The following is a 19458-nucleotide window of genomic DNA, read 5'->3' as shown; positions in this document are numbered from 1 at the left end:
ACATGGTACATGGAAAGTTCATTATGTAATCTTAGGGTGCAAGAGAAGTTTTTGGTGTGTGGTAATTGATTGTTATTTGCATTATAGCTCCTTAAAAACTGTTGGTTTTCTAATGGAAATATAAATTAGTATCTTCTATCCATATTTATTTTTCTAAATGCAAAGTTTGATTTTTGGTAAGAGTAATTAGGAGCTGCCTGTAAGTTCATTAGGAACTATCAGGTGTCACGTTTGAAAATCAGTTGATTATTCAATGTTTATCTTAGAATTTCATTCTTAGCTTAACAACATGAGAGAAAATCTACCTGATCTGAATAAAGCATTTCAGAGTTTTTCTGGTAGCTAACTTTATCTAGGGTAGGATTAAAGCATAGATATTATATCCTAGGGACTGCTGTATACCTCCTGCAAAAATGTTCTTAAAAAAACCTCGGACTTGTATTTAAAACTTAAAAAGCAAATGTCCAGTCATGTGGCTCTGAAGGAAATACTGCAATCATAAATTAGGTGTGACTGACTGAGGGTGTATAATCTCTAAGCCTAAGAAATGTGAGCTGGGAGCGGAAACAACCACTTAGTGAAAGAACTATGTGAACAAAAGAATTCACAGATGACTTCTTCCAGACTAAAGCACATGAACAGCTTGGCTATAGAGGAGTGCTATCTATGCATATCTCTTCCTGCTCCTGCTTCTGCTCCGAAGGGAAATGGGGATTCCTGTAGTTAGTTCTTTGTTTGAGTGGAGTCATCCCCTGAGGTGTGTCTGGGAGTAGATAACAGAGGGTGCTCAGGCACGTGTGAGATTCTTGGGCTTGACCTGTTGAGGCCAGCAGTTAGACTTCAATGATCCTTGTGTGTCCCTTCCAATTCAGGATATTCGGATAATTCTGTGATACTGTTCTTGTCAGGATAGTGGAGAAGGCCGCTCCTGCCACCACTACTCCATCAGAGAGTCCACAGCAAAGCTGGAATCCCCTGTCATGATATACCTGAGTTCTTCAAGGGCTGGGAGATGATGTTGCACACATTTATGGATGGTGCACTGGGATTAGTCAGACAGGTCTTTTAAACTGAGAACTTGCTGATCCCCACTATAGCATTGGAAGGATTAGGGAATCCTCTGAATTTTTGCAGGATAAAAATTTACAGGATGGTGAGGATATCGTAAAATAAACAGAACCCCTGACAGTTCATGCTTAGTATAAGCAGTCATGAATCTTAAGTCTTCACCTGATGTCTAGAAGATGAACACCCCCTTTTCTCACTTCTCCACTCAAATACAACGCTGTCTAAAGACCTTTAAATCCTATCACATGATTCAAGTGACAATAAAATTGGAGTGAGAGATTGTATTATTTTTCAGGGAACTAGAATGGTGTAAAAATCTAGATAATGAAGTAAGCAAAGACTTATCTTCACTATGAGCTGCATATGGTAGAGGGACATCTTATGCTGAAGATCTCTGGACAAAGAATAAAGGAAATATGGGTGTTACCACTGTGGGAACCTATCACAGACCAGCAAACCAAAAGATGTAACTAATTGTGGTCATGTAGACAAGTGGTTAAGAGCGACTATTAGATAATAATGTAGATTATTAATTAGGCTTGTTATTTGTTGGGAAAATAACACAATGGGACACAGACTGTCCAGTCTGTGAAAAATTTTTCATGCAGCAGGAGAAAGCACCTTGAAGGAATCTTCTAAATGATACTTTTAACCAACTGAGGAACTGTTTGAAAATGTGAAGTTAGGGGGACACCTAGGAAGGAGGCAATTGAAAATAGGAATTCCAGATTTTTTGGAAGTTAAAGCAGTCAGAAACTGGGGGCAAGATACTTCAATAATGTATGTACAGAAATGTGAACTGTTTTGTTGTGTAGGAGAGACAGTAAATGTAAAAAGAGATCAACCTGGTTAAACAATGAGATCTTAAACAACAAGGAAACACGGAGAAAGTGCAAAATAGGTCAAATTATCAAAGAATGAATATGTATCTATATATCTATATCTATCTATCTATCTATCTATCTATATAGATAGATAGATAGATATAGATATATAGATAGATATATATAGATATATAAAGGCACAAAAATCAGAAAGGCCAAGACCCACAAAAAATATTTAAATACATTAGCAATACGATGCTAAGAAAATAATTAGCCCACTGATCAATACACAAGGAAGTTAACAGACCTGATAATTTTATGCCTTTTCTTTTGCATCAGCTTTTACCATCAAGGTCAGTTACAATCAGATGCTAGCACAAGACCCATAGCTAAAGGATTAAGTATTCAGCCAAGAATAAGCATGAGCAGACTAGAAAATACTTTGAAATGTGAACTCTTAAACTGTCTGAACCTAAGAAACCTCTGTCTAGGATATGAGTGAAGTAGTTAGTAGCTAGCTTTGACAAATTCTAAAAAGTATTAAGAGATTAGAAAAGGGAAAGCATTTAAAATGGGGAAAGATAAATCACAAAATGATAAACCAATCATTCTTTTCCTGTAAAAATGCTGGAAGAAACGACTTGTGAGAATCAGAAAGAACAAAAGTTATAGCCAGCATAAAACAAATCATAGCAAGCTAGTTTAATTGTTTTCCAGCATCAGACTAATTGGTTTTACAGATGAAGAAGTGGTTGATGTTTTGTATACTGACTTAAGTAGTGGGTTTGATATTCCCGTATGTGAAAGACTAATAAATAACCTGGAGAAAGATGCCCTGGATGAAATTACTGTAATGCAAAACTGTACTAATAGAGATTTTATTGACTGTTCGGACAGCATATTAACTGGAGTCCTGCAAGGTCAGGGTTCAGTATGCTTCCCTATTTCAAAAGGTATTTGAGTAATTAAATAGAAATTCAACTTTGCACAAAAATGGGAGAGATTTTAGCTGTGTTTAGTCAGAATTAGCATTCAAAAAATTAAATCAGAGAAATCATCTGAAGGGAAAAAAAAAACAGGGAAAAGATGCTACCTTCAGGCAAAAATAATCAAATATAGGATGGAGAACAATAAAGTGCTTAGGTGACTGTTCTGCAAAGAAGGATGTGGGACTCCTGGTGTATTGCAAACATACAGTGGTGTTACAAACACCCCAGCAATAGTGGACTGGATGCACAGTAATACAAACTACTTGACACAGGAAATAGTCACATATATATGGCTCTGAAGACTCATCTAATGCAATGTCATGTACAATTTAAAGCTCTGAACAAAGTCATGTATCAACTAGCACCAGTGCAGAGAAAACCAAAAGAATGACAAGAGTTGTAGAAAGTAAGGACTGAAAGAAATTAGGTATATAGTCTGTTTATATTTGTTCTGAAAAAGCAATAAATATTCAAATTGGATGTTAGAAAAAACTTTTGAATATTGCAGGTGTTAAAGTGTCAGAGTAAAACTCATGAGTCTGTAGAGGTTGTTTAAAACCAAGCTAACTAAAATTTTAAAGAGCAATTTGGGGATGATAAAGATAGAGTTCATTTTGCTTTGGGCCAAAGCAATGGGCTACATGACGTTGAGAGATCTCTTTCAGCCTTAGGATTCCATGTCTTCTTCACAACCTAATTAGTTCTATGAGATTTCAGCTTAGTGAAGCAGAGGATGGGATCACTCTCTGTCCTAATTACTCCACCTTTCCAAATGCTTCCATAATATCCTTTGGGTTTTTGTTTTGTTTTGTTTTGTTTTGGTTGTTTTTGTGGGTTTTGTTGTTGTCGTTGTTTTGGTTTTTTTGTTGTTGTTGTTGTTTTGGGTTTTTTTGTTTTGTTTTTTTGTAACATGAAAGCTCTGATGTTTTTAGCTGTAACTATTCAGTCATAATATTTATTTTCAGTGTCCTTCTGCACATAAAGGATTAGAACATCCCTGTGAGGTCTTAAATTAAGTCCTACAAAGGGTAGTGCCAGAGTGCCTTTCTACAGACAGAAGATTATTGTGCTGCTAACTAGCTTGAGCTAGCTAGCTTAATACCGTGCAGGAATGGAGCACAGATTGCTTTCTCAAACAGCTGAATGAATCGTTTCACTAACCCATTCATGGCAGAAGGGTAGGAGGCTGATGTGTCACTTTGATACCATTTCCTCAAAAAGCAGCTGGAACTATTCATCTGTGAACTGAGCCACTGTAACTTATTGTCTGTTCAGGGAATTCCTCTTTGTGGGCCTTATTACTTTCACAAGTTACAGTTCATTGCATAGAATACTTAAAGTTTATTTTAGACCTTTTGCACCTAAAGACACAGCACAGTAGTTGAAATTGAATTAATTATTCATTCTCTGATCAGTATCTGGAAAGTGCCAGAATATTTGTCTGAAGTTCCAAACAGATCTGGTATGGCACATTGTCATATGCTGACCCCTTCTGATCACTCAGTGTGCACAGACTGCTGCAGAGTAATTACCCATTCCCAAAGGTGCCAGACAGTTCTTGCTGATGTCATTCTCCTTGACTTTATAATTTCTATTTGCAGAAGATAATACACTACTTCTGTAACGACTGTCATTTTTACTACTCACAGTGGAAAGTTTGCTAGGAATAACTGTTTTGGTACTTTACACTATCTTTTGTATATTCTAAACTGTAATCTTAAGCAAATAAAGATGGAGTAATTTGTTCACTTCCACTTAAGCAAGTCATTTTTCTCAAGCCGCCACGATTACGCTTTTGATTTCATGTTGCATCTCTTTGTTTCCACAGGATTCACAGGATTCCGTTTGTGCCATACACAACAGATGAGCCACTTCTAGTTGTGTATCTTGATAATTTCACCTACCATCACTGATAAAAATGTGAGAAGTCTGCTGGTCATTACTTTTTATCTCTCTATCATCAAATCTTTAAAAACATTTTTTTCTCTGGTGGGACATTGCCATTCAGGTATCCCTTTTTTCAATTACAAAGAAGTGTGGAACCCTGTTGAACCCCTCCCAAGCTGCTCACCCACTCTCACATTCGCACCCCTGCTGAGGTGATGTCACCCTGATTTCTTAGGATTTTCTAAAGCCTTCTGAATTTACATTATTGTAGAGAACTTTCTCACCCAACTTTCTGTAAACAACCTATTGTTTTGCATTCTTTCATAGAGGCAAAGAAATTTGATAGACTGGTAGTTTGTCCAGTGTCATTGGAGAGGTGGCACGTTCACCTTCCAATCCACTAGCACTTTTTGAGAACTATAAATGATTGGAGTCAGAAAAAATAAATTAGTCTCTTCATGGTGACCAAAGCTGTGGTGCGTCGTTTTTCCTTGTGTCCTCTGGTGACAAGGTGCACTCTTTCTGTCACGTGGTGGATAAAAGAGCCCATCTGCAGCTGTCGATCAACAAAGGAGCTGTCTCCAACACTGGAAATTAAAATTTGTAGATGTTACCTCTGGTGAAGCAAGTTTCTTTCCATACCCATACTGGTGACACTTTTCCAGTTCTCAGAACATCTTATCCATGTACATATGGACTTGTTCTACACAGATAAAGAGTTAAAATATGAAAGCGTTCAATATCATCCTAAGATATTTAAAAATATGAAAGCGTTCAATATCATCCTAAGATATTTAAAAATATGAAAGCGTTCAATATCATCCTAAGATATTTAAAAATATGACTTTTCTTGTCTCTAGAGGAGGATGACAAGTTATGTGCAAATATGTACTATGATATTAAAGGATCATTTCAGATTATAAAAATGTAATGACAACTGAAAATTTTGGTCTGTTGAGATCAACTCACTTCTCTGTTGTTTAACATTTCATTTGAATGCAGCTGTTCTGACCCAGTGTTAGGCAATGGAGCTGCTCCAATGACTAAAATTGCCAGAAACAAACTTTAGCAGATGAGACTATATAGTCAAAATGTCTAAAAGCAGCTTCTCATTATGGAATTAACCTTTTAAGTGGTATTCACAGAATCACAAAATAGGTAAGGTTGAAAGGGACCGCAGTGGGTCATCTGATGCAAACTCTGTGCTCAGGCAAGGTCATCCTAGATCACATAGCACAGGGTTGTTCTTGAATATCTGCAGTGAGGGAGACTCCACAACCACTCTGGGCAATCTGTTCCAGGGCTTGGCCACCTGCACAAAATGTAGGTGAACTGTAAAAAAGTTCTTCCTCATATTCAAGTGGAAATATTGCCACAAGTCCACAGTAGAATTTCTACTTTGTTTGGTTTTAAACTCTTTACTCCGTTCCCTCTAAAACGATGCTCAGCTGCAAAGTACATCGTGGAGCTGAGAGGTGCTGTTGCTCACTTGTGCCACTGAGAAATCCAAGTAACATTGTAGTGCTACGGCTCACATCCTTTTGTGTCCTCCAGTCAGATTGCTCTGGGAGTTACTTCCTGGGCTAACAGCTCTGTAGCTAACCACATCAAGTCCTGACAAGTGGACAAGTTAGAAGCTGATCCCAGAGCTTTGTCTCTGTTTTTGCAGGAGATCCACCCCATACATTTAATGAGCACTGTAATTCTTTGCTGCTCTCTGCATTTAAGTTGTAATCATGCTCATGGCTTTTGTTCTTGAGCACTTACTGGTATTCTGGAAATCTGCTTTCTGCTCCGGTATTGTTTCCCTGTCACTCCGTTAGTGGCACTTGTTTTTGACCAATTCATGCCAGTCCTCTGCATGCACTAGAACTTCCTTTGGTTCTTTTTAGCTTTGTTAGTGGATATGCACTTGACTGACTACTTAATGTGTTAAATCCTTTGACAGTTCTGTCTTCCTGGGTTCAGTGTCTTCTTTTCTTTACTTACAGTGAAAGTGAAAACCTGTGGGTTTTTCTGTGGCCTGTTTGCATGTTCTGAAATAGTAGGTAGAAATATTTTCAAATATATATATATATATATATATATATATATATATATATATATATATATGATTTTAAGTGTTTTAATTTAAAAATTCTGCTTTCAGTATCCATTGACTTTGGCCAGACTCATCTTGGAATAAAGCTTGTCAACAGCTAGTAAGGAAAAGACATTGAGTATTTTAGGGAAAGAAGGTTAATCTCAAGACAGTATTATTAACCTTGCATATAAAATGAATACTGTCCAAGCACTTAACTTTTATGTTTCTTTCTCTATAATGCAAAATACACTGGATTAACAATATTCCATTCCTGCATTTAAAAATCCTGTGCTATGCAGAAAATTTCATAGTGATCTTTTCAAAAAGGTTAGCTAATTCCCTTTTTCCTCTGGAGTATTTTTGTAAATTATGAACATGGTTGAATATTTCACAACCATTATTATCAAATAGTATGTAATTCCTTCATTTTATTGCAAAGAGTAATCATGGTTCCCTGGGCCACTGCTAAACATACAAGAAAACTGATACCTCAGCTGGTATATAAGTGGGAATATTCAGTACATCAGCTTCTAAGTGACAATTGGAAAGTGAAAACACTAAAACAGGAAAATGCTGTAGTTTCTCTCTATTTTTTTACATGAATCACATGTAGTTTGAAATTTAAAAGTCATCAGTGCCTGAGAAACACCTGCATTAGAGTTTTTAGAACTGAAGGAATTGGGAGGGGTAGGAATTCTGTGAAGCTTCTGAACCCACCTCTGAATCAGTGAAAGAAAGAAAATTAAACCACTTTGAAATTCCATTCCATACAGCAAGAAATGTTTATTACAAAAGTGCACATCTTACATTAAACAAATAAAGGTTTTGACATTAATTTCTGTTATACAAATTCCTGTTTACCTCTTTACTTCTAGCTCTAGTAAAATAGTTTCATTTTAATTCTGAAAGCATCACATTGGATTTATACGTTTACTGTGATTATGATATTCACAGCAGTGACAGACTCGATACAGAACTGCAGTGAAATCTTAATGCATCCTTTAATCCACACAAAAATGTCTGAATCAGATTATTTTGTCTAGCAAATATAGACATTGACCACAATGTAATTAATAATTTAAAATATCTATCTGAACTTGCATCTAGGTAACTGTAAAGTAAGTTAAGCCCTTTGCTGTTTGGTGTTGGAGGAAAATTAGAATTAAGAAATGCAACCCAATTAAGGAGAAATAACTGGTCAACAGTTATTCACTGATCTTTATAAGTAAATCACAAGTTTTTTTTCTGCTATCTTTCTCTTAGAATTTAATCATGCTTGTAAAGCTCTCCAAAACTAGCAATTGCTACAAACAACAAAACCAGCAACACAAAGCCGCTTAGAGGAAAATACAACACCTCTGTTTAGACAGTGGGTTTCCCAATAACTTTGGGTGTTGATTTGTTTCCTCCTGAAGAAAAACAGGTAACACTGTCAGTTATTTCTTGACACAATCCCACTTATTTCCAAAGAAATAAAAATATACATATTCTGAGGAATATACAAAAAAAGTAAACAGTAACATGATACTCATCAGTCTTCCTCTGAAGAACTGATTAGACCTCATGTATTTTAAGTGTCACAGGACATTTTTTCCATTTGACTTCTTAATTCTTAATTCTTGCTAAACTGCCTGGGCCCTATTATTGAAAAAATAAAAAGGATATCCAGGTTGGCTTTACTGACAGAAGGACAGGAAGGGCTGTTGTCTCTCCTCTGCTGATTGATTCCAGAATAGACTTTTGGGTGCCTGAACAACATAGAATGAAATACTTTCTCAGAATTATTTCCCATGTGAGTTATAGTACAAGTTTTAGGGGAAAAAAATTATTAAAACATTTGTAGTGATGAAGAATCCATATCAAGGCTTGATAAGTAGTTCCAGTGCAGCCTGTGTCTTTTTTGTTGTTGTTGTTCTATCTGACCTCCACCTTTAAACAAGGAGCAGGGTGCTCTGGTTCTACCAAACATAAGTTTCCCATGGGAGAAATGTTAAGTAAAGTTAGGATTCATACAAAGCTAGAATCACCTGAGCTTCTCAGTACAATGGTGTCTGTCACTACAGATTGGCTTCATGACATCCAAAAGTTGGGTGTTTACAATTAGTAAACCAACTACCCTAAACAGTCAGTGGTCACTTCAGTACTAGTCCACAACTTTGGCAAATACAGATGTAATATAACTTCCCTACAACCTCTTAATATGTTATTCTTTATACATTTAAGGATTATAATGGCCCTCTTGCCTACAAAACTGTACTGAAGAATCATATTTCACTGTGACCCAGTTAACACTGGCCAGAACAGAGCACCTGGACTCTAAAGATGGTGAAATTTCTTCCCAGCTGATGAGTTTGCATGTAGAAATATTCAAATGTCTGTTTGTTCCTTGCACTCTCTTACTAAATGATTGTATAATTTTGAGAGTGACATGTACTTACAGAATAGCAGCATTAACAAAGAGGCTTATAGTCAAAACCAAGGAAGACCTCCAATTGCATTTTATAAATGTCTTACTGGATCACATGTGCTGCTTCTGTATACAGTGGAAAGTGACTTCTCATCTCATATTTGGGTCCCCACAAAAGTTAAAGCAAGAGTTTCTGTAAATTATGCCATCATAAATTTTGCTGCTATTATCAGTAGCCCATCAGGTACAGAGCAAGAAAATCCTGAAACTCATTTCTTTCCCATTCCCAGATTGTATGAAACACATGATTACATTAATTTCTGATTCCCTAGTCATCTCCTGATGAATAGCTCTTCATAATGGGGATTTTCCACTAATTATCTCCAGCCATTTTACATTGTGTGTGCTGAAGAGTGTCTTTGTAGAACAGTTTTCAGCCCAGGATCTTTCTTCATAGGTGTGTTCACAGTTTTACTTGTTCCACACTTTTACTTCTGTTTTACCAATATAATTAGAGAGTGAGCATCATACTCAAGTTTTGCAATCAGTAAAATGTATCTGTTGCCACTTTTCCACTACATTAGAGATCTCTACACTGCAGAGAGTTAAAATCTGTGGCATTTGACATTGTTATACAGGGATTTCTCAGAAACGATATTTTGAGTTCAAATGAAACTTTCTCCTGTAGGTTACATGGTTTTAAGCTTCCTCTTTTATATACTACATCAAAGTTCTACCTCCTCCTGAGCCTGAGGAAAGACTGTCTCACAGTGCCAATATCTTCTCTCTGGTGTCCAGTGATAGAAATGAAGGGAACAGCATGAAGCTGTGTCAGGGGAGGTTTGAGTTGGACATTAGGAAAACGTTCTTCACCCAGAGGATGGCTGGGCAGTGGAACAGGCTCCCCAGGGAAGTGGTCACAGCACCAAGCCCAACACAGTTCAAGAATTGTTTGAATAATGCTCCCAGGCACATGGTGTGATCATTGAGGTTGTCCTGTGCACAGTTTTTGCAGTAAGTATATGAAATTTGGCAGAAAATAAACCCCCTTGCATTCTGACTAGTCCTTAGACATCAGAAAGGCTTGGTGTGGCTGAGCTTAATTTCTGATTTATGACCAATTAGAGTGTGGTTTTAATATGTAAATAAGGGGTTAAAGAAGGTCTCTGGTTACCTTTAGTCAAACTGAGTTTGCAGTTTGACTGAAGGTACAAACAAAATTTATTTAGTTGAAACATAGGCAGCACAGAAGTGTGGTACTTCAGCGTGCTCCTCCACACGGGTGAGGCAGCAGTGGTGGCCATCTGACCTTCACCAGGTCTTTACTCCCATCATTGTCTCCTCAGAGGAACAGATCTAAACCAAGGCTTGTTGTGCACAGTGAAGGGGCAGTGAGGCTGAGGGCTGGCACAGAGACATGGGTGCTTCTGCACTTCACTGATACAACACTGGGCTCTGGGGTCTCTGCTTCAGCCTGGGCAACATTCAGTTGTTAAGCCTTGCTCAAGCCCAGGCACAAAATGAGGAAGTGGCCTAGCTTGTGGTTTCGCTGAATCAGCCTCATCAATTCTCCACTGTCTCACAGCATCTCTCTATTTTGATATAACCAGCTAGTCAGTCCATTTTCCACAATGGCCAGAAGTTGGACTCAATGATTCTTCTGGGTCCCTTCCAACTCAAGATATTCTATTATTCTCTTCTATGATTCTATGATTCCTTGTCTATAAATTAAATGGTATCTAATTGAGTAGAAAAACAAGCCACTTACCTCAGTGGGTAAACTGTTCTGCTGGAGAACAGTGACTTTGGACTGGGTATGTTGTTTTGATAATATGATCAAGGTTAGGCATCTTGAAATCTCAAATCTTTAAAATATGACATAATGTTAACCAAAAGCCATGGGGTAGAGCTCAGAGAAAACCACAAAAATGTCCTGTTTGTTCCAAAAGAAACCTTGAAACCAATGTATTTAACAACTATGATCCACGGTAATATATGCAATCTGTTTCCTACCTCTCTCCCTCCTGATTTCTATTCACTGACCTATATTTGCAAAAGTGGCAAGATGGAGGCTGAGAGAATATTTGGGACGTATCACTATACTGCTGTCTTCTGCTGTTCTCTAGATGTCCACCACTGGCCACTGTGACAGATGGGATCTTGGGCTAAACAAACCTTTGGTTTGACTGCTTTTATGTTTTTATGTTCCTGTAAATTTGAAAATTCTCTGTTTGCACAAGTTAGCTTGTAATTGATAAATTCTTGATTACATACACACTGACATGCTCCAGCAGTTTGAGGTCCAAACTCTGACATTATTCCTGAATAGCTTGCTACAATGCCAAGAACTGAGAGTAAGGAAGTAGTGCTGGAATATATAAATGTGAGAAGATATGCTCAAAGGGACTGAATGATTACTGACATAAGGAAAGAATGGGAGCTGGAACAACACTTCAAAGCAATAGGGGACTAGGATATAAGCCTCAAATGTGCCAGGATGTGCATCTCCAAACTGGAAGTTAAGATGTGAGAAAATGGAAGCCTGAGACATAGGCTGCAGGGCAGGTAGTGGTGCAGAAGAAAAGGGAATGTATAGTCCTTTTGAACATAGCTCAGGGTCCAGGATTCCTGAGTTAGCTGGTAAAGAGACTACCTAACATTTTAGCCAAATGATCAAGCTACACAGAATTCAGGGATTATATTTTTCTCCTGCTTTCATTTGCTATTGGCTTATGTCACCAGAATTTGTTCTATAGACTTGTGAGTTTTGAACTTTTTGTATGAGCCCCAGGGATATAAATTTGCTTTAACACGACAGAATTTCTGATGGTTGTTTTTCTAGATTAGTTAACTCCTAAAAGTAATTTTGGAAGTTTTAAGAATACAGACATTAAAACATACAAAAAATAGAGAGCACTCGAACTCAGGTTACTTGTGAAAACTTAATTCAAACTCCTGGAAGATACAGTCTTTTATCTGTGAGAGATGACATGTTTGAACCACAGGCCATTCCTTACTTATTTCAGAACACAAGCTATCTAGTGTTCAGAGTAGGGAGAAGACATGAAGTAGCCTGCTGATTGTATAACTCTTTGTATTTACCTTTTCTAGTACAAAAGGTACACAGTACAGTGACTGAGGTACCTGGTTTCATGAACAAAAAGTGTGTTCATTGGACAGAAGAATGTCTCCTGAACAACTGGATTATCTCCTTGTCTTGTTTCAATGGATCCTGTGTGAGGCTGAATCTCATTTAATTCAGTTTTGGGACAGGTGATGATAAATAGGTATTTTTCACTTTCTGGGCACCCAGCCTCATGCTGTGAAGACTTCTCAACTGCAAACAAAGTTGATGTCAGATGGATTGCCAAATAAAGTGTAGAAATAAATGCTATATCATTGAAAAATGTAATCATCCAAAACAGGCAGCCAAATAACACATATTTTTGACATTAACTGTACGCTCTGTGTATAACATGGGGATAAATGCATTAAAGTTTGTGAAGCTGTCATTTGCTAGTGATAAATGTCAAAAGAACCGTTGAATCACAAAATATCCTGAGTTGGGAGAGTTCCATGAGGATCATAAAGTTCAACTCCTGACTGCACACAGGAAAACTTAAATCATATATATGAGAGTTTTGTTCAAACCCTTCTTGAACACCTACAGGTTTGGAGCACTTCCTTGGAGAGCTTGACCACCCTCTCAGTGAAGAAAATTTTAGTATCCAATCTGAATTTATTCCAATGCAGCTTGAAGGTGGGATCACAGGGTGAGGATTTTTGAGTCGGAATCACCATAAGCTGATAAAGTTGGACAAGGAGCTGCCTGTTGAGCTGAACATAGGCAGTAGGACACAATGATTGGAGACAGCAGCTCCAGAGAGCAGAGAGTATGGAAGGCAGTTCTTGAAAGCCATGTCACAAATTCATTGTGATTTTTACAGCTGGCCTTTTAGAATTGAAGTTAAATGGGGATGTAGCGAATATTGCACTTCCTAATCTGCAGGCATTAAACTTTGCAAAGTTTCTATTACTTCAATTACTTTTTCATGTATAGCACACTTATTTACAATGAGCCAGAATGGTTTAGAACTAAATGAAGAAAAGTTTGTGAAAGAAATTATAGTTTTAGAGTAAGAGCAAGAGAATGAATGGAAGGTACCTTAAGAGCCACTAGAAAGCTAAAAGGAAATGATGGACTTTTGAAAGATCACAAAAATAAAAAGAGCACAACAGATTCAGCTCTGGGGTGATGATGCACTTGTGAGAGATCTGAAATTGAGGATAAAGCACTGTTAGTTTTTATGTGAAAAAGAGGCTGCACCATGATGACGGATGTTTAAAGAGCAAGAATTCTGGGTTTTGGGTCACAAGTCAAAGTCCAAGTCTGTAGTCTTTTTAAAGGAAGAAATGGTTGAGTCAGTCAGGAGTCTTATGAGAGTGTCATCACAAAATCTTCTCTTTGTAGGAAGGAAGGCTGGAGTTTTTCCACTTGCAAGGCTCTGTGCAGGACATATTCTGAGTCTCGTGTCAAGGAAGGGACCCTGCTGTTTAGAATATTCACCCATCCACCTTACAGTTTAACAAAGCCATTGTGGAAAGATGCTCTAGTAAATGCCCTGACTGTGTCCTGCTCTAACTAATTTTTCCAAATGGCCTTTTAGAATATAAAAGAGCAGCGCGTTAATCCAACCTGATGGTCCTGTTGACTATGGCACAGTCCTCATCCAACGGGAAAGGACAAGTTGCCTAAAAAAGCAACATTGTTCATTGCTCAGACAGTAAATGAAACAGAAGAAAAATAGCTTTGCTTTGAAAATAAGAAAGTTCACCAAAAAATTACTGGTTTTTCCAGGTTTTGTCTATGAAGCAGATGTCAAAATATTGCCAAAGTATCGTCACACTGATTTGCAGTAAGATAATCTTCTTATGATTTTTTAATAATTTGATTTTAAAATTAAATTTATTACAAGAAATATATTAAAGAATGCTTTTAAAACAAACCAAATTTAGGCATTATGAAATAAAATTCACTTGAGAATTTAATATTTTTCAAGTTTGTTTTTTTCTCTCAGACAGCTCTAAACAAAGCTAATAACCAATTAAAAACTACATTGTGCATCTTACTGAGATAAAGCAGAAGCTAGATCATCAGGCAAAAACTACTCATTCCATTATATATATGTAGCATCACTTCCATTTCTGCAGGCTAGTAGTGCTGTTTCAAAAATGGGATATACATTATTCCCCTGTGCTTTTCACTGCACCCCCTTATCAGGCACTATCACTCATCTGATTGCACATGCAGAAAGATCAACATGTTGGTCCAACTGAAAATTGGCCAATTGTCATCTGCAAGAATGCTCATGTCACCATAGAAAGGTGACATAAATTTATAGCTAGTCACTGAGAAGAGGATAGGACTGCTACTTTTGGCAGCAGCTTTATCATGCCTGTGGTGAAACCATGGAGCCTGATCTTATTCAAGTTCTTCAATAAGAGAAATACCATGAAAAAAAAAAAAAAAAGGAATATAATCAGCCAGATTTAATGGAAAGAAACATAGCTGAAGGTACACAGAAGCTCTTTCATTTAGTGCTGTTCTTACACACTGTGGCAAGCACATTTCTCTCTCTCTCAGGATTTTTATAAAGGTGCACAGAGAGAAGTGAAAGAGAAAACAATTTCTATTTCTGCTCCATGTTTTTCTCTTGTAGAATGTGTTTGGAGAATTGTTTACCTAGAGCAAATGCCTGGCTGGATCACGGTGGATTGTTTGGGCCTGATGGCCAATGAGATCCACCTGTGTCTGGACTCTGGAGAACAGGGTCACGAGTTGTGAGGGGAGTTAGATAAGATAGAGAAAGTAGCATGTAGTTTTTAGTATCCTCTTTTATATAGTATATTAATGTATCATAGCATAATTATAATAAAGAATTCATTCAACCTTCTGAAATAAGTCAGACATCATCATTCTTCCCATTGGGTTCGCCGACATCTACAACAACACACCCCACAGAGGAGATCTTCAACCTCTTAAGTAGAAAGATCTTGTTTAGGAAACTAGAAAAATCCAGTACTTGATTAATACTTGTGATAAAGTAGTTTTTGAGATCCACAAGTGAAAATCTAGAAAGAAATAGGATTTAGAAAGGATAGGGAATTTTCTGTATATATAGGAATACATACACAGATGCTGCTCCAAAGATAGGTTATGGTAAGATGAGAAGCTAGGTTCATGCAACAACTCCCTCCTGCTGAAATGGAGTCATTCTCTCCTCCTTCAGGCTGCACACTCTTCTGTGCTCTCTTTGTGGGGGCTTTGGTACCTGGTTGACATATAAGTCACTTCAACACACCAAGGTGGTAAGAAGCTATTCACCTTTTTTTTTACTTAATTGATTCAGTAGGTTGGAGAACAAATGTTATTAATGGTGGCAGTGCCCCAAAAATAGCTGAATATCATAGCTGACAGCTTTTCTCAGCAAAATGTCACTAAACCAACATGAAATCATGCTATTTTAGACTTAGACAGGACAGTATAGGAAAACTGGCTGTAGAAAATGATCCTAAAAGTTGATGTTGTGTAAATTGTATGGAAAGAAGACAAAAGCAGGTCTATATCTAAAGCCCTTGATTTCAAAAGGCAAATTTTGGTAAACTATGACCTAGTTAATCAAGTCAAGTGAATGGAGCAGCTCAGAAGTTTGAAATGAAAATTATTTGCCCTTTCTTAAAGGGGCAGGTGCTAAGACAGTTCATAAAAAGGATCATTAAGTAGAGTACTTTTGGGGAAAGAGGAACTGAGTACCAGAAGAGTTTTGCTACACATTGAGAATCCCTGAGATAAGGTCATATTTTCCAGAGCAGAATGAAGGAAATGGCAGCAGGTAGTATCAAACAGGAGAGTACCAAAATAGTGTCTTCTAGTAGATTTCTTTGGGAATTATTCTTGGGATTGATCTTATTGTTTGGCAAAGAAGAGAAAATGAGTTTATTGCAGTGGCTGGTTTCACAAAACTAGGCAGCATCATCAACAGAGCTGCAGTGGTATGTCATATGGAAAAACAATGAATGACCTTGATGACTGAACTCATGGAAACAAACTGCTATAATACAAAATGCAAGGTCATGCACCTGGAGGCTAGCAAAAATTTTGCTGTTAATGGAAAACTTTCCCAGTAACTGAGTAGTAGAAAAGAACATAGGTATCAGTAGGTAGTTACCTAATGTACTTATGCAAAAAGGCAACTACACACCCAAGACTAATATTTCATGGAGATATGGAAATATTGATCTACTGAACAATGTAGTAATTTAGCCTAAAATGGATTGTTATGAGAATTTGAACTGATATTCAGACAGATGAGTTCAGACTGGGATGGGTAGTAATAAAGCCTAGTAGAATGAACATTGGACTGAAGATCTGTTGAGCAAGAAGAGACTAAAAAATCTGTATTTAGTCTAGCAAAAGGAAGGCTGAGAGGGAATATCATGGCTGTCTATAAATATATTAGGACTAAACACCAGGGAAGGAGAAGAACTATTTAAGCCAAAGGATGAATACTGGCACAAAAACAAATGGATTCTTGAATAAATTTAGTCTGAAAATTAGAAGAAAGTTTCTAACCACCAAAACAGTGAAGTTCTGGAACAGATTTGTCACATAAGTAGGGGGTAAACATATCAGATGGGGCTACTATTAAGATGGGGCTTGAAAAGTTTCTGCAAGGGATTATATGACACAGTTTCCTCTAATAGCAAGATAGTGGACTCAGTGACCTAAGCAGTCTCTTTCAGTATTAAGATCCTGCCTTCTGTTTTGTAATACCATTTCTCCATTAAGACAAGAGATCAATCCAACTAAAACCCTCAAATGTTTAAAAATTAATAAAAATTACTTTGCAAGTAAAGATTATGTTAATTATTGTAAACCCCCTTAAAATTGTTACAGAAGAACAGTTGGTAGGTATTACAATCTTATTCTTTCAGCATGGGAATGTCTTCTGTGGGGAAGTTGCCCAGATCAGATCATAAATTGTTATTTACTGCTCCAAAACTTAAATATGGGATGCAGCATAAAGGTAATTTGAAGACATATTATATTATGCAATGAATGATAATCTTATAGGATAGGACATATTGTGTCCTTATTCAACCATTGGAAAGATCACTTTTGGTTAATTAAACTGCAAATTACACAATCTGCCTATAGACACGTAGTGATTTATTTATAAATATTACAAAATGCATATATAGTCCAACAACCATAATGGAAACCACAGGTAATGTTCTGTACAAAGCATTTTTTTGTAATTAAAAAAAAATCTATGGGTTCTGTTATGTAAAAACACACAGATATGATATAATGGAATCATAGATTGATTTGGGTTGGGAGGGGACCTTGAAGACCATCTGGTTCCAACCCCTGTGGCATGGGCAGGAACACCTTCCATTAGACCAGGTTGCTCAAAGCTCCATTGAACCTGGCCTTGAACATGGCTGAAGATGGGGCATCCACAGCTTCTCAGGGCAACCTGTTCCAGAGCCTCAGAATCCTCATAGTGAAGGGTTTTTTCCTAAGTATCTTTTCATTAAGTGCTTTAGTCTACAAAGAATAGCTGCTATGCCTGATGAAACTCAAAAATCAGAACACCGATAGAGGAAGCAAAACCAAAATGATGAAGCTGTTACTGATCATAGTTGTTTTAAGATTCTGCTTTCTTTTGTTTTGATTTTGTGTTTTTAATTTCTCTTCCATCCACTACTATTTCTTGAAGTTGTATTGACCAAACACTAGTAGACCACAATTCAATTATGCCATGACTATGAGAACACATGTTCCATCAATGAGATTAAAGACAGAAAAGTAAGAGAAATATTGGAAGAAATGGTAGGAGAAAAAAGAAAAGTTGTTCTAAGCCTGGAACAAATGCCACTATATCATAGATAAATAACGCTGACAGCAGGAGGTAGCTTTAAACTATGTTCATCTTGTTATTACAATACAATATGCATCACTTGAAGGTTGCTTTGGTAAGTGCTTTTAAGATTTCTGCTCAAACATAAATTTTCCAAAATGTATCAGATTACTCCTTCTCAGTTCAAATACAGTCGACTGGTTTTTGAGAAAATAGTCCCCCATGACAGCCAGAAGGGTGTCACTCTTCTTATAAGGTGATAAACAAACTATTGGCTCAGCTTTGTTGAATTTATCTACTCCCAGTCAATACATTTGACATTTTCTAGTAAGGTTACTGACATCAGGCCTGTCCATGAAAGAAGTGGTGTGAAGCCTATAAATACATACGCTTCAATTCTCTGGTGCTCATGAAGAGATTTTGCTGCTTAGCGTTTGAGCTAATGCTAACTCTTTCAAACCATAAAAAGAATTACTCTATATGAATTATTCTTAAAAGTAATCTGAATTATACATGGTTCTATAGAGGAAGAGGAATTTACATGGTTGCCTGAACTTTTTGTCCCTTTTCCTGATGTCAGTTGAAAAAATGAAAGAAAAATTACGGTGTATTTAATTATTTTTGGCTATATTTCAACATATGAATTTAAAACTAAGGTTACATGTCTATAGGGGGACAACAGTTCTCTGGAATTATAAACTTTATTATACAAAAACATTTCATATAGTTCCAAAAGTGCAAGCAAAACCATTAAATTTTGTTTGAGCTGTATAATCTAAAACATTAATGAAAATGTCCTATTGCTACGTAACAGTCCTAGACAACACTGTTGGTAATGTCTCTTGCTATGGCAGTGGTAAGATGCAAAGTATTCTCCAGTTACTTTTAGTACTCCAGAATACTAAGAGTGATAGGTTTTTCTTAATGTGTTCTTAATTAGAAAAACACTTGTTTTCTACCATCCATTGCTAGTGCTTCAGTCCTCATGAATTTCTTTCTGAACTCCATGAGAACTTAAATGCTTAAGGATAAGCACTGTTGTAGAACAAAATCATGTTCATGAGACATATGACTAGGAATACTGGCAAATATGTAATATGGAAGCCAACTTAAAACAGCTTTAAAAAAATTCAACCAATCTAAATGATATTCCAGGCTAATGATGAAGATGGTCAGGAGCTAGCTGACTGGATGGAGTGAATGGGGTTCAATGTTGAAATTTCAACAGCTTTCTGGTTACATAATTAGTTTGGTAGTGTGATACTGCAGATCAAAT

This window comes from Anomalospiza imberbis, chromosome 2, assembly GCF_031753505.1.
Source record: "Anomalospiza imberbis isolate Cuckoo-Finch-1a 21T00152 chromosome 2, ASM3175350v1, whole genome shotgun sequence".
NCBI lineage: Eukaryota > Metazoa > Chordata > Aves > Passeriformes > Viduidae > Anomalospiza > Anomalospiza imberbis.
Note: the sequence above shows the minus strand (reverse complement) of the source record.